The sequence below is a fragment of the Montipora foliosa genome, chromosome 10 (assembly GCF_036669935.1).
Source record: "Montipora foliosa isolate CH-2021 chromosome 10, ASM3666993v2, whole genome shotgun sequence".
Lineage (NCBI taxonomy): Eukaryota > Metazoa > Cnidaria > Anthozoa > Scleractinia > Acroporidae > Montipora > Montipora foliosa.
Window position 1 is genome coordinate 27700036 of NC_090878.1, and position 17500 is coordinate 27717535.

A 17500-nucleotide genomic window follows, 5' to 3' on the forward strand; every position below is an offset into this window, starting at 1 on the left:
AATTCCAAGTTGCGTTTCGTACACTTCAAATGGCAGTCGAAACTTGTAGCACCGAGTGTGGATAACGTATCACCACCATAAGCAACCAATTGCACCGCCTTTGAGAGATTTATTTCCATGGCTGAGCTTTGTAAATAAATCCAATGTAATGACATTGCATTTAACACGAGTGTCAATTCTCAGCTCCACTCGTTTGCCATTAATTTCAATCAATAACATACAAATCATCTTCGCCTTGATCATTAGGAAGCCGGGTGAGATTTCGTTGACCACGTCAAATTACTAGTACCTCGACGGGTACTTGCTTTGTTAGAACGACTTGCAAACTTTTCTGAAATGGTTTGGTTTTCCGCAATGAAGAAATTTTCTACCGAACACTGGGCCAGATTTCAGCTTTGCTGGATGATCTCCGCAACAATTCTTGCAGTTACGGACCTCAGGCTTTGATGCTTCTTTCGATGCGAAAACCTTTTCTCCTCTGCCAACGCTGTGGACTTCATCTTTGTAAACGCTCGAGCTAGAGCTTGGAGTTGTATCTGTCGGAGAATTCGTTAACGGTACCGATTTCATTGGCGCGTTCGAGTGTGAGGTCTCTCTTTTTTCAAAAGCTGCTTTCGACGAACGAAGAAGCAACTCCGAACTATTTTGTTACGGATAAGCTCGTCCTTTAGAGTACCGTTCTCACACGTGGTTGCTACAACAGGCCATTTTACGGTTGTTGGCTCTGTGACCTAGCCTATCAATGGCTGCGAGCTCGAGGCTGCCGGTGACGTTGTATTGATACAGACCTCACTTCTTTTATCATGTAAATGGTGTTACTGTAGTTGTAATTAGTCTGCATAAACATTAGAAAAGCATAAATCAAAGGTTTGTATCAAAGCAGGGTCACCAGCAGCCTCGCTTCCATTCTTAGGCCAGGTAACTTATCTACAACTGTAAAATGAACTATTCTCAGATCAGCTACAAAGGACTGAAACTGCTCGCCTTGCATCTGCGTTCTTGTGTTAAATTTATGTCTTTCCTTAACAACGTTTCCACGAGGGGTGCAAATTTCAGCGAATTTTCTTTTCAATACGGCGATACTGTCACGAGATTCAAAGCTAAGCGGTTCGGGTTTGCGAAGTTCGTCTGCCATGTTGAAGACCACGAAAACACAGCTAATGTATCAGGGAAACCGGGCAATGTAGTACTTTACTTCTGACACCTTGTCGATACGGAGGAAGAGACAACACTTGAGAGAACACACTAGTTTATTCGATCAAAGGTGAAAGAGGGACTAGTGACCACAAATAGCTACCGAATTTATACGAATAGAATACATGACAAACATTCCTACATGAGGTGTTCGCATACTCTACAGTACGAGCACAACTCAAAGAGCTGAGCCAGAAAATTCAAGTGACCTTCCAGCCCACTTTTGTCAGCCACAAGATCAAACAACATCTCAAACCGTCTGAAGTCAAGCAGTCTATTGTCAACCAACAATCCCTTGTATATCAATTTAAATGTAACCTGTGTGATGCAGGTTATGTTGGTTACTTGAGGCGGCATTTGCATCAACGTGTAGACGAGCACAAGAATGCGTCTTCCTCTATTGGAAAACAATTCCGTGTGAAACGTTCTTATATGCCCAATGATCTTACCAAGAATTTTACCATCTTAAAAAAGTGCAAGAACAAGTTTGACTGCCTCATTTATTTCATTTTTGTTTTTAATGAACAGTGTACAGTCAGACTCAATTTGTGAGAAAGTTTTTTTACGTTTTGAATTATGTTATTCTTGCATGTTTTTTACACCCCTTTTTTACATTTTCAAACTTAACATACTTTCACTTCTTTGTTTTATATTTATACTTATGCAAACATTTTTATCGATCTTCACTTTTGGCTTGATAATGACCGAAGTTCTGTCGAAACGTCGCGCGCTTTTACCGTTAGTTTTTACTTCAAATAATAGGTGCCATGGCTCTTTAAAGATTTGGCCAAGTAGGGGTTGACATTTTCTGAGTAAAACTTGCTTCAGGTTTGACACTGATGGCTGGTGTTGTGTTACAAAAAGCTTTTGTTTTTGTTTTGGTATTTCCTTTAAGCACGGAGTCCCTCTTTGTCAATTTGATTTCTGATAGTAGTTTTCTACCAAATTGTGTGGGTAACCTCTATCCCGAAAATGTATTTTAAATTTTCAAATGCTTTCCTTGAAAGTGTCTTTTGAGGATTCATAGGGCTTCACCTTTTATTGCTTGGTGGGTGACAAAGAGGTGAAATCCGTATATTGGAAGATCTCCGTTGGTTTAACATGTGTTTTTTGATCCTTGCATCTCGTTCTTCTGTAAACTATTGTGTCTAGAAACACAGTTTCAGTGGCAGATATTTCTGCCGTGAGTTTAATCGTAGGGTGATGTAAATTTGTTTGTTCGATGGAAGTCGCTATGTCCGGTTTACTCATATCCCACAGGGAAAAGACATAGTCAATCTAGCGTTTCCAAACTATAGGTTTTGAGACGGCTTTGCTTAAGATTCCTGTTTCAGTTTTAGCCATTCATGAATAATTGGCAAAAAAAAAAAAAAACTGCTGTCTTGGTTCTCATGGTTTGCCTCGTAGGCGGCAGCTTCCTCTTGAGTTGAGAGTGGCTCTAAATCTTCGTCATGGCGTACGAAACTGGCCTCACTTTCCTCGAAAATCGCTCTAATCCTGTCTGAACTCAACTCCGAACCGTCCTCTGACAAAAAAGACGAAGAACTTCAAGAGGATAACATTTCTTCTTACTCTATTTACTAAAAACCATGCAGAAAGACTTCGCTGGATGATGAGATAACCGCAAGGAGGGAACGCCGCTTGAAAAAATTGTGGCCTTAAGTACTTGTCGTTCGAGTAATGGCGGACAAAATTTGTACACTTTCGGGTAGCCTTTACAGATGTTAATCATCGTCAGGTTAGCTCTGGACACTTTTTTTGTCAACTTTAGGGTCTAGTTTTTAAATAAAGGTGAAATAATCGAGTAAAAGAACCCATTCATCGTAATGGATGAAGAAAATTTATTTTTTGTTGAAGGCTGTGTAAAATTGATACAAACTTCTGACGAGGAATTTTTCTTTTAATGGCCTCTACCACAGTGTACCTCGCTCATATATGGCTGCATATCATTTGCATAAAATTGTCATATTGGAAATAGAGAGTTTCCAAGAGTATGGGAATGGCACCTTATTGAAAATGACGGATTTAACGATGAAATGATATTTGAAATGGATCATATATGAACTGCGGATATGAAATCAAGTGAAGCTATGATCTTCGCAGTTATGAACGCAATTTTTGCAATTGCGTAGAGAAGCTCAGTTGGTTAGAGCGTCGCACCATTATCGCGATGTCACGGGTTCAACCCCCGTTGAAGACCTGATTTTTTCAGGCTTCTTTACGCAATTGCAAAAATTGCGTTCATAAATGCGAAGATCATAACTTCACTAAATGACGGATTTGATGCAATCAAGAGCCATAATAGGATTCATTAACCATAATAATTCATTAACGTCCGCCATTTTGTTCTGCCGGTAAGCGGTCCACAAAAATTTAGTAACCGTCTGCTTTTGTCACGGACGTGACCTGGCCCCTGGTGATAAAAATGACAGCGGGGTCGCTCTTTGTGCATTCTTCGGGGGAAAGAACATCTCTCTGCTGATTTGGATCCGCATTATCCTGGAGAATTGTGCTTTAAAGTGTGAAACCTGGAATAAAGCAAGTGTTTCACGGGCAATAGACATTGTTTTATGGCTACAAATGGGAAAAAGATCCCAAAATATGTTCACAACACAACAAGAGATCATTTTGGGACCACTTTGAAGGTGACGAATTAATTTTTCTAATCCGTAATATGGAAAGAGACTAACGTCATTTATTAATGTTGTAAATTTGAACGTTTTCTTACAAGCAAAGTGTGTAATTTTCTAATTAAAGCAAGCTGTTGGTCCTCTTTAGTTAGACTACGTACAAATCTCCTTTGAGAGGTTCAGCATCTAATTTCTCCTAACAGTATCATGGGTTGATTAAAAGTACAGGGCTGCCTTATGAGAATAAATAATTATTATCTATGAAGAAATCTTTTGATAGCTTTCTATCTTAGCTTAATTGCAAGTCAAGGATGATGTTTACTTCTTACTTTACTACTTTCTATTTTAGTCACTGTTATAATACTCCCAATATCTGGAGCTTTAATATGAAGAGACATATATCTCTGATACAAAAATTAATTTCCCACCATTTATTCATCAATACAAACTAAGTTAATTATTGTAATATATAGATTTAGCCAAGCCTAAAAGCGGAGCTCCCTGGTTATTTATTCTTACTGCCTGTACAGTTTGAAAATAAAAGGTTTCGAATTGTCCGCATTTTGATATTTCCGGTTGCTGCTTTAATAATGAAATCATTTTCTTTGCTTTCTTCTATAAAAAAGTTCATTGCCTAACTAATGACTTAAGAATGATGACTAATAACCACGGTAAATTTTACGCTAAAAACCGATATCGCATGAATTACGAAGCGATGAGTGCGACATCGGTTTTTTCAGTGAAACTTACTTTGCAATTAACCAGTTTGGCAATAATTTTTTCTTGAACCGAATGAGTTTTAAAAGAAAACAAGCATTAAGCACAACCTCAGCGAGCGAATTGAAAAGGAAAAAAAAGTCATTTCAGAGTCAACTGTCAATAGCCAGGTAATAGGAATCATGCTAAAATTAGAAGCCATAAAAACAACTTTGTCACTTTAAGGTCAAAGAAGAGTTTTACTGATGTACTTTATTCCACTAAGATCATTCACGTTTTGATGTATTTCATTGAAACACGCCAGCTTGGCTTCGTACAAGAATTTGTAAACTACGGCAATGCAACCAAGAACTTCAAACACGATCTGTGCCAACACTTAAATAGTATTTGGGTGATTTAAACAAACTTCTGAAGACACAAGCTACTAAGATTTCCCCCTAATTTTACGAGAACTCATTGCGAATACGTGTTTATAACATATGTAAGGGCAAAATTTTCTTGTCACTGTCGAGGCACAATAAAAACCAGTTGGGCAAGCGGATTAAAAAGCACTTGTTCACTCGCATTTTAGAGGAAAACAAACAAACAAATTAACTTTTTCTTTATGTCCAAAAGAGTACAGATAATTGTTATTTAATTCCAGTTGACAATAAAAATTCGATTTTCATTCCTGAAAAAAGGAAGAACCGATTAAACCACCTTTTAAAAATACGCATCCACTTTAAATAACGCATTCATAAAAATAACAAACGGTTTGGTGGCCAAGGGAAGAATTTGTGTGCTAAGTATGAGCTATTACTGGCATTCTGTTTTGTCGTTGTCGTTCATTTGAAGTTCTTCTGTGATAAACTTGAAAAGTTCAATCAAATTGTAGACCCTCATTCGTTGTAAAACCACATTCTTAAATATGTTGATCATGGATTCAGTGTAATTGTCAGAGTTATTTCCTCTGGTGATTAGATTTTTACAATGGCAAAGAGCCCACTCTTGCTGCCCTTTAAAAGATCTTTTTTCATACTCTTGGTAACAATTGGGATATTTTGCAGTAACCATATCGGTTACATTGTAATACAGATTCTGCTGCTGCTTGGAGAAGTTCTTACAAGTTTTTGAAAATGTCCCATCAATTGTTGACGATCATCTCTATTTACGTTGTTGCTGGAATTATATAGCCAACGCCAGACAGCTTGCAGGAAGTGGAAAGTACAGAGCAGTATCATTACTTGTTTCCAGGTGTCTAATAGAGCCCCCCCTTTGTCCAGAGTCATCATCAGTCATAAAAATATCTGGACCTGTTTTTGGTCCTCTGCCACCAAAGGCATGTGTAGGTAACATATTTTGTACTTTTTCAAGGCATTGCCTTATGACATGCTCTGATTACCCAGATGTAATCCACACACCTACATGTATATTAGTAGTGGCAGAGCACCAGCAGGGTGATGTGTGTACATGAAATACACAGGGTTATTGTGTGGGCTTTGCTCACACTAAGTTGTCATCCACAGTATTTGTCGGTATACGAGTCTGAATTGTCATTTGATCCTCAAGACTTTGCGGAGGCTTGGGTGCTAGTGCATGGATAGAAGTGGTGGCCATCTTGTTGCCTTTCTGTTTGCGGTGATTTGTGTTCACAATGTGCTGCTTTTGAGATTTTAAGGGCGGGAAATTCAAATTTGGGCTGGACATGCCAACGCGTACGTTAGGGGGACATTCAAATCATGACGTCACAGACAAGTGACACTGCGGACTCTCAGGAAACAGGTTGGGGTGTTTTGCGTAACTGTACTGGATGCAAAGATAATGGTCGGGAAATTCAAAATTCAAACAATGACGTCACATGGGTCGAGATAGGGATGACGTCACAGAGTCCCAAGCCCCTCACGGCCAGAAAAAAACAAGACAGGATAGTTTCTTTCCGAATCAAACAGTTTCATGAGATACCTACATACAAACGAGAAATCATGAAATTGAAATGATGAAAAACAAAGGTAAAAAAAGTGGAGAGGGTACATTCCCATAAGGGCAACCACTCTCCTCACGAAAAACGGTTTCATTTATACAAATATTTACAATAGAGGGCTCACAAAAACAAACAAAGTAGAGTTCCGTCTTGTTCGCAACATTCCGTACAGTATCTATTCAAACATCTCTGAGCTGACAGCAGTAAACAAACAAACCTTGCAAACCATAACCAACCATTTTAATCAACAGCCAAATTCTCACTCATTAAAAAACGTCAAGCTAAAGCGTAGTCCACTCGCTTTCTCCACTGCCATTTCACAGTCAAACAAAGCAGCTTACGACTGCACATCCATTTCACACAAAACGCCTATCAATGTGATTGTTGAAGTATGCCAGAATCTCTGTCAACAGGGAATGGCAAACGTTTTCACGACTTCGTTTTTTAGCGAGTTTTAGAAATAACTATGTGAGGCAGCGAGGTATGCATTAAGAAGGAAACCATTTACTTGAAAGCGAATCGTCGTAAATAAGTGATTTGTCTCTTGCTCTAGTTCTCTCAGCTTTTAACGGTGTTCTTCATTGAAAATTTTCTGTTCTTCCAGATCTCCTTCCTCGGCTTCTCTCGAGACTTTCTTTGCTTAAATTTCTCAAATTTCGTCGCCTCTTCTCTCGTGCTCTTTTCTGCTCTTAACCTTTATTCCCGTTGCTCGTCACTAATGTGATTTCCCGCCAGAAAAACGCGGGTTGCCAAATGCAATGCCACCATGCGATTACCTGCCAAGAAACAATTTCCCCAGCACTCCTGCCCTGGTTTTAACGTAGCTCGATATGTGATTCCTCATCGTGTACATCTCGTATCAGAAGGGTCAACAAAACGTAGTATTTAGGATTTGAATCTAAAAAATGGGTGAGTTCATCATCGAGAGGGATGAGTCCCAGGCCCCTCTCGGTCAGAAAAAAACACAAAAGGAAACAAAAATGCAATCCAACAGCTTTTAATGAGTAGAATCATAAAGAAGTATTCCGAGTAGAGTCTCTTTAAGTCACCTCAGTTCCTTAGTGTCCCTACTCAGTTTTTCTTGGTGCCCCGCACACGCACCCTGCAACTTGACAGATTAAAATTCGAGGATCTCCCCGAAGGACATGTCCTCGCAACAGGATGTGTCTGCAAAGAACTCAGCAGCTTTACAAGATCCAACACGGTCTTCACGTTCAAATTGCGCGGCAGTGTGAGCCAGATCCAAAGCCGGATCTGGACGAACCAGTACTTCCCGAAGAGCGCTGTTCACGCTTCCAGGCCGCTTGACGCTGTTCACAGTCTGCCTCTGTTTGCACCTGAGAACGAGCACGATTCGCCCGCACGCTCGACAATACGATTTGGGCGGCGTTAACAACGGGTTCCTCATCTTCCTCTGGCGCTGCTGGGGATAGTCGCGGTCGTTGTGCGAGACCTGTGGATCGCCGTGCCGGCTCGGGGCGGGGTGGTACCTGGTCGTTTAGTTCCGCTACCACATCGGAAGCAATCGCCCATGATCCTGTGGGAGAGGCACGAAGCAATAACTCGTCTAGCCGGACGACAGTGTCGGATAGATCCGACGACAAACACGGGGATGCGGGAGGAACCAGGTTGCCCACACGCGCCAAGCCTTCTCTCAGGTAGGGAGGTGTAGGAGGCCAGAGCCCGTACTTACGTACGAGCCAGCCGCCACCAGTCGTATCAATGATATGGTTCTCACGGTAAACTTGAACATTTCTCATCATTGAGTTATACGAAAAAAAATGGCGCAGATCCGTTCAGCAGGCGACCATGTTGAAAAAAGAGGGTGAAGAGAGGAGGGTCTTGACATATATAGAGACGTCGCATACGGGATTTGCCGAGAGGGGATGACATTACACACGGGGATTGGTTGAAAAGGATGACGCCACAGGGACCCAGACCCTGAAAAAAATGCAAACGAGGCCATCTTTAATCATTTAAAACAAGACAAAAATAGGGTTTTTTTTACGAATGAAACGATTTTATTAGAAATAAAAGAGGTATTGACAATCAAGAACGTGGGAGGCGGCCTGGTACCGAGCCTCGTCCCGGTTTACCGAAGTCCGTGTCCATAGGTTATCATAAACAAAAATAAAAAAGTCAAACAAGTCCTAGTCTCTGAGCGCGTTCTGTATTCACAAAATAAGGAGGCCTGAGGACCCATGCATTCAATACACAAATGCACAGTCGCACAAACAGTCTTCTTTAGTTTGTACACCTAAAAATCGTTCAGTTGTCATCATCATTTTGTTCTTCTTCATCTTGCGTTGGGATGGGACGCGCTTGGAACATCCTGTTCAATAAAAATTTCCGTCTCTCCACAGCTGCATCTGTAGCCTCTTCAACATCCATCGAATCCTCCTCCATGAAACGATGTCGGGTTTTCATAACGTCTTTATGTACGGGGTCATGCTTTAGACGTTCAAACCACTGGAGATAGTGCAAGTACAGCCCTCGCAACTTTCTTCTGTACACGGGTAACAGGGAATTGAAAGCTTTGGCCTCAGCTATCGTTTCAGAGGCCCCCTCCTTCAAGAACTTGTTGGCTTTTTTGTCATAGGTTGAACTCAGTGACTCTTCCACCTCTTGGCACTGTCACTAACGTCTTTATCCTGATGTCCGAGTCCAAGTCCGAGTCTTGTTCTTCCTCTTCATCTTGGTTTCGCTCCTCATCTTCTTCACTTCTCTCTTCCGAGGCAGCATAGGGTGGTACTTCCTCAAATATGTCCCCTATGGCTGTGTCTCCTACAGGCTCTTGGTCTAAACGTTTCCAACAACCTCGCCTCTCGTGACGGTCTCTGTTATAAGCTCGACTAAACGGTTTGTGGCAGTAGCGGCAGAGATGTGCCATACACTCAGCCAAAGGGATTGCTCCAAATGAGCATCGCGAGTTTGACGTCTGCTTTTATACTCATCGTGAGTCATGGGGGCGAGTGACTCACAAGGAGTTACTCATCACCCCTTGGAGTGACTCCCCCAAAATACTCATTGTGAGTGACGGTGGGAGTGACTCAGAATGAGCTACTCATCAGCCCATGGAGTGACTCACCCCAAAATGAGTAGGGAGCACACTAAGGGTAAGGGTGAGAAATCCTAGGTGTAGCCTAGGTTTACTCTTGCACGACAAGAAGACACGACAAAAAGTGAGAGACCCAAAGAGAGCAGGAGAAACAACCATGACAACGCCAACCTATACCGTGGAGACACCCTGTGTGGTGACGGTTACAAACACAGAACCAATGCGATAGCCTAGCCAAAGGACTGAACCAGACGGGGTTAAAGACACCATCGCAAAGGAAATGCTCGATGGAGTGGCAAACCCACCAAAGCCAGTGGATGAAATGACAGCAGGAACGATCCTCGCCTGCCGACAGAAGGACAAGATGAAAGCCAAGAGGAGACAATACTACCACAGAAACAAAGCCCGGTGCCAGGCGTATGCGAAACAGTACTATCACAAAAACAAGAACAAAATCAAGGGGAGACAAAAGCTATGCCATCGACAAAAGAGGAACAAGCTCAGAGAGATCCCACTTTGCACGACAGACGAGACAGAGCCCACACGCCTCGAACCGAATGAAACCCTTGCTGAAACTCCCCTTGGAACATAGGGTGTTGCGAATGGTCCTCGAATGAAATAATAAAAGCAACGAGGTGGATTTAGCTCGTGTCTTTCTTTTTTCCAAAATACAAACAAGGTTCATTTTTGAGCAAGCGCGGTGTGGGGTAACCCATGAGGAAAATGAGCAACTCATAAGCCTATGAGCAAGCGAAGAGTAACTCCGAGCAACCATGAGTAACTCAAATTGAGTCACTCCGAGCAACTCATGAGTAAAAATGAGCAACCCATGAGTAAAATGAGCAACCGATGAGTTACTCCGAGCAACCGTAAGTAACTCAAATTGAGGAAGTCACTCTGAACAACTCATCGGTAAAATGAGCAACTCATAAGCAACCCTGATGAGCAACTCATGAGTAACCTAGGATTTCTCACCCTTAACCTTAGTGTGCTCCCTACTCATTTTGGGGGGAGTCACTCCATGGGCTGATGAGTAGCTCATTCTGAGTCACTCCCACCGTCACTCACAATGAGTATTTTGGGGGAGTCACTCCAAGGGGTGATGAGTAACTCCTTGTGAGTCACTCGCCCCCATGACTCACGATGAGTATAAAAGCAGACGTCAAACTCGCGATGCTCATTTGGAGCAATCCCTTTGGCTGAGTGTATGGCACATCTCTGCCGCTACTGCCACAAACCGTTTAGTCGAGCTTATAACAGAGACCGTCACGAGAGGCGAGGTTGTTGGAAACGTTTAGACCAGGAGCCTGTAGGAGACACAACCATGGGGGACATATTTGAGGAAGTACCACCCTATGCTGCCTCGAAAGAGAGAAGTGAAGAAGATGAGGAGCTAAACCAAGATGAAGAGGAAGAACAAGACTCGGACTTGGACTCGGACATGGTCATCGAGTCTGAGGATGAAGACGTTAGTGACAGCGCCAAGAGGTGGAAGAGTCACTGAGTTCAACCTATGACAAAAAAGCCAACAAGTTCTTGAAGGAGGGGGCCTCTGAAACGATAGCTGAGGCCAAAGCTTTCAATTCCCTGTTACCCGTGTACAGAAGAAAGTTGCGAGGGCTGTACTTGCACTATCTCCAGTGGTTTGAACGTCTAAAGCATGACCCCGTACATAAAGACGTTATGAAAACCCGACATCGTTTCATGGAGGAGGATTCGATGGATGTTGAAGAGGCTACAGATGCAGCTGTGGAGAGACGGAAATTTTTATTGAACAGGATGTTCCAAGCGCGTCCCATCCCAACGCAAGATGAAGAAGAACAAAATGATGATGACAACTGAACGATTTTTAGGTGTACAAACTAAAGAAGACTGTTTGTGCGACTGTGCATTTGTGTATTGAATGCCTGGGTCCTCAGGCCTCCTTATTTTGTGAATACAGAACGCGCTCAGAGACTGGGACTTGTTTGACTTTTGTATTTTTGTTTATGATAACCTATGGACATGGACTTGGATAAACCGGAACGAGGCTCGGCACCAGGCCGCCTCCCACGTTCTTGATTGTCAATACCTCTTTTATTTCTAATTAAATCGTTTCATTCGTAAAAAAAACCCTATTTTTGTCTTGTTTTAAATAATTAAAGATGGCCTCGTTTGCATTTTTTTCAGGGTCTGGGTCCCTGTGGCGTCATCCTTTTCAACCAATCCCCGTGTGTAATGTCATCCCCTCTCGGCCAATCCCGTACGCGACATCTCTATATATGTCACGACCCTCCTCTCTTCACCCTCTTTTTTCAACATGGTCGCCTGCTGAACGGATCTGCGCCATTTTTTTTTCGTATAACTCAATGATGAGAAATGTTCAAGTTTACCGTGAGAACCATATCATTGATACGACTGGTGGCAGCTGGCTCGTACGTAAGTACGGGCTCCGGCCTCCTACACCTCCCTACCTGAGAGAAGGCTTGGCGCGTGTGGACAACCTGGTTCCTCCTGCATCCCCGTGTTTGTCGTCGGATCTATCCGACGCTGCCGACCGGCTACACGAGTTATTGCTTCGTGCCTCTCTCACAGGATCATCGGTGATTGCTTCCGATGTGGTAGCAGAACTAAACGACTGGGTACCACCCCGCCCCGAGCCAGCACGGCGATTCACAGGTCTCGCACAACGGCCACGACTATCCCCAGCAGCGCCAGAGGAAGATGAGGAACCCGTTGTTAACGCTGCCCAAATCGTATTGTCGAGCGTGCAGGCGAATCGTGCTCGTTCTCAGGTGCGAACGGAGGCAGACTGTGAACAGCGTCAAGCGGCCTGGAAGCGTGAACAGCGCATCCAAAACGCTCTTCGGGAAGTAGTGGTTCGTCCAGGTCCGGATTTGGATCTGGCTCGCACGGCCGCGCAATTGAACGTGAAGACCGTGTTGGATCTTGTAAAGCTGCTGAGTTCTTTGCAGACACATCCTGTTGCGAGGACATGTCCTTCGGGGAGCTCCTCGAATTTTAATCTGTCAAGTTGCGGGTGCGTGTGCAGGGCACCAAGAAAAACTGAATAGGGACACTAAGGAACTGAGGTGACCTAAGGAGACTCTACCCGGAATACTCCTTTATGATTCTACTCATTAAAAGCTGTTGGATTGCATTTTTTTTTCCTTTTGTGTTTTTTTCTGACCGAGAGGGGCCTGGGACTCATCCCTCTCGATGATGAACTCACCCATTTTTTAGGTTCAAATCCTAAATACTACGTTTTGTTGACCCTTATTATACGAGATGTATACGATGAGGAATCACATATCGAGCTACGTTAAAACCAGGGCGGGAGTGCTGGGCAATTTTTCCTTGGCAGGTAATCGCGTGGTGGCATTGCATTTGGCAACCCGCGTTTTTCTGGCGGGAAATCACATTAGTGACGAGCAACGGGAATAAAGGTTAAGAGCAGAAAAGAGCACGAGAGAAGAGGCGATGAATTTTGAGAAATTTAAGCAAAGAAAGTCTCGAAAGAAGCCGAGGAGGAAGATCTAGAAGAACAGAAAATTTTCAATGAAGAACACCGTTAAAAGCTGAGAGAACTAGAGCAAGAGACAAATCACTTATTTACGACGATTCGCTTTCAAGTAAATGGTTTCCTTCTTAATGCACACGTCGCTGCCTCACATAGTTATCTCTAAAACTCGCTAAAAAACGAAGAAGTCGTGAAAACGTTTGCCATTCCCTGTTGACAGAGATTCTGGCATACTTCAACAATCACATTGATAGGCGTTTTGTGTGAAATGGATGTGCAGTCGTAAGCTGCTTTGTTTGACTGTGAAATGGCAGTCGAGTAAGCCAATGGACTACGCTTTAGCTTGACGTTTTTTTATGAATGAGAATTTTGCTGTTGATTAAAATGGTTGGTTATGGTTTGCAAGGTTTGTTTGTTTACTGCTGTCAGCTCAGAGATGTTTGAATAGATACTGTACGGAATGTTGCGAACAAGACGGAACTCTACTTTGTTTGTTTTTGTGAGCCCTCTATTGTAAATATTTGTATAAATGAAACCGTTTTTCGTGAGGAGAGTGGTTGCCCTTATGGGAATGTACCCTCTCCACTTTTTTTACCTTTGTTTGTCATCATTTCAATTTCATGATTTCTCGTTTGTATGTAGGTATCTCATGAAACTGTTTGATTCGGAAAGAAACTATCCTGTCTTGTTTTTTTCTGGCCGTGAGGGGCTTGGGACTCTGTGACGTCACCCCTATCTCGACCCATGTGACGTCATTGTTTGGATTTTGAATTTCCCGACTGTTATCTTTGTATCCAGTACGGTTACGCAAAACACCCCAACCTGTTTCCTGAGAGTCCGCAGAGTAACACGTATCTGTGACGTCATGATTTGAATGTCCCCCTAACGTACGCGTTGGCATGTCCCGCCCAAATTTGAATTTCCCGCCCTTAAAATCTGTTTTGGTTGGATTTTCTTGTGTGTTTTGTGTTTTTATCCGAGGGGGTCTGGGACCTTTTCTTCCTTATTAGGCAAAGGGGTCCCAGTGGGGTCTGCGACCTGAAAAACGCCTAAGGAAAGGCCTAAAACGGGTTCGTCCGTTTAAACGTCTACAAAAACGGAACGCTCACGACTACGCCCCTGAACAATTCCCATGGTCTGTCAATCAAATTTCCTCTCGACCAATCAGGAGTCAGCTGGATAATTATTTAAAGTATTAGAGCTTTGATAATCCTAATAACCTACCCCTGTACCACAAACCAATCAGATACCTCCATTTCAACGCGTCCTTGGCAACGCCCCTAGCAACCATCCTTAAATTCTCAAATTCCTTTGCGGAAAAAAAGGGGTCGAATCATACATGATATACTGCTTTTATGTACCTTATTATCTATTTACTTATACACGACCCCACAAGCTGCATAGCTTAAATACTTATCGTTTTTAAATAAAGGTTTTACTTACTTACTTAGTTCCAGAGCATTTATTGCAAAAAACTTCAGAAAGAAAATCGCTTAACGTCATCTCCGCAACCCATGACCTTGACGCGCTTTATACATATATCGTTTGAAAGCAACCTTTTTTTTGGATTAAGGTTATTATTGCGACAATGTGGCGTTTGGTTTTTAGGAGAACTATTTCTCGCAAATACAACAAACAAATTCTTATCTGCTGCCTTTCCCTTCGAATCTCGAGTACTACGCCATTATTAATACCTGCCAACTCTCCCGCTTTCCCGAGAGCCTCCTAGTTGGTCATCAAATCTCCCGGTCTCCTACCCTGTTCGATCTTCATTGATAAGTCGGGAAGAGGAAAGAAGACTCTGCTCACGGCCTGCACGTTTCGTATCGAGCATGCGTTAACAATGAATAATGTATTCGATGTCAGTCACGCGTGACCAGTGGCCACAAAACGAAAACAAACGGTCTGGATATTTTCGAAACAAACAAGACAAGCGTTCGAAATTCGAGAGTCTTTTTGTGAATAAAGCGTTTCAAAGGTATATTGTTTGCTCACTACGTCAATGTTGTGAACCATTTTCAAATACGATATGAAACTAACTAAATATTCCCGTTTCACAATAAAATGGTCTCAAGCGATTCTCAAAATCCAAATTAAGAAAACCTTGAACTACGTTCAAAATCACAATACTCCCGTCTCATTTAAAAACAATATAGAATTATATAGAATGGTCCTTAGTGATTCGGAATTCCGGTTTAGAACCATTGTTGCTAACTTTTTGTCAAGCATTTTCTAATAAAAGTTTGTTAGCGTATGCTATGATTGAGAAAAGAATTGTGCGTTAAGCAAATAAAATCGTAAACTCGTGTAAACAAAGGCCATGATTATCGCATCGGATTGAAAACAATAGCGCTGCTATTATAGTTGAAGCCTGACCAGGCTCAATATTTTGCCCCAAAGTGTATACATTTTCGCATTCGTTAAACCCCCTTTTTCCTTCATTTAGGTGTTTTTAAAAGGGGTCATTTCATTACATGTCTGCTTCATTAAATTGTCTCTTCATTAGAACTCTTTCGTATGGTCTAGGCAAACGTGACTTTTCCCTTATTGGTTCATCTAAACATAGTTAAATACATGAAGATGGTTATGAAACTCGACAAGTTCCTTAGTTTCATATGCATGTTTTTGTTCGTATTTTTGGCCTTGACCCTACTCAAAACACACATTTTTTCGAGAAGATAACTAATCAAATCCTTTGATTAAATTATACGCAATTAATTTGAAAACCCGTGCAAAGCAAAAACAAAACATTGTGCAGGGTCGCGGTCAATTCAACATCACATACGACAACACTGTTCTCGTTTTTGAAGGTTTTAAGGTTTCATAACAAGTCCCTCGATAACTATGATCTAAACGCGGTCCTGCTTCCTATTGGTCTTTCTAAACGTGGTCCTAGTTCATCCGATTGTTGCCAAGCAGTCCAAGACCACCTAGAATAAATGTGTAGCAAGTTTCTCTTGGGGGAACCGGGGTAGGTCACTCGGACCCCCACACTTCCCATTTGCGTGATGTTTAGCTGATTTCCGGTTGCGTGACATTTGCAGCGCACTTCCGGTGCTACGCCCATTTATGGACTCCTGCTGCTCGTTAGTATGGACCGCTTCCCGCCAAAACAAAAAGGCCGACGTTAATAAGGTTCCAGCTTCATTTGCATCAAATCCGCCGTTTTTAATAAGGTCCCATTCCCTTGCAAACTCTATAATTTCCAATTTGCAAATGTTACGCAAATGATACGGATCCGCATGTAAGCGAGGAATACTACCTACCACAAACACAAGTAAGGGATGGACATTAACACTGAATGCTGAAATTTCCACTACCACTGCAATCACTCGGCCTTGCTACAACAGATCACAGCTGTTCATGATATACTCTTCTTATTATTACGGCATACGTTATGGCCAACCATGAAAGACCCTTCTGTGAAAAATGTCGCGATCTTAATCAGCACGCCATTTGAACCTATTTTCGCAGTGGAAGTTTGTGATTTGGTGGCTCCCAATCTCGGACCAATAGTCCTCGAGCTTCTTAGTCAGCGGGTGAGCCCCCGGAGAGAGTCTGGGATAATAGACTTAAACATTTTTTTCATTGGTCCCTTGTTTAACAATGACTGTCCGACTGGAAGTCGGTAAGTAATGTAACGAAGTACCACACCGGAAACCTCAGAATTTGGAGGAAGACTCGAAATCTAAAACTAGTTTCAGTGCTGTTTGTTTTTTCTACCGTCGCTGTCTTCCCCTAACTTAAAGCACCTCAGAAAGATATAAATCACAAATATAATTAAACGTCGGGTTTGAATTGTCTACAGCCGCTGTTACACGTTGGAACTTTGAGCAGAAACTTGTGTGCTATGGCGCTGCAAAACAAATTCCAGGAGGCATTGCCCCGTGTAACACAGTCGGTTTCGTGAAACATCCGGTGCGAGACAAGTTTCACGAAAAGTAGAACCGCTTTCTACTTCCGCAACGGTCGCAGCAATCGCAGTGGTGATAAAAACAGGAGTTTAACCATGTAACACCACTTCGTGAAACTGGTCTCGCTCAATCTTGTTACGCTACGCTGCGTAAGCCAATCAGAAACCGGCCAAGGCCATGTAAACAACATTTCAAGACCACTTTCAACGATCCTGAACGAGTTTCGACCTTTTATATGACACGGTGCAAAGTCTGCTGAAACTTTTTTTGCAGCGCCTTTGAACCTCATTTACAGCTAAAACTTTCAATGTGTAACAGCGGCTTTAAGCAGCGGCTTAACACCTTCGACTAACAAACAGCAACTGTTTATAGCACGGAAATTTTCCCACGCTGCTAAAAACTGATTACCGTTACTGTTGCAAACGTACCGTGGGAAAACATTTCATCAGTCTCTTTGGAAAGAAATCCGTGGAAAAAGGTCTTGTCGAAGCCATTCAGGATTACGGAAACATAAAATTGTAGTAGAAG

At 42.4% G+C, this 17500-nt stretch overlaps 1 protein-coding gene across 1 annotated transcript in view; it reads right to left on the minus strand.

Moving 5' to 3' along the window:
• LOC137973125 (uncharacterized) overlaps nucleotides 1-17500 on the minus strand; it is a 176529-nt gene that overhangs the window by 87137 nt on the left and 71892 nt on the right. The window lies entirely within an intron of this gene.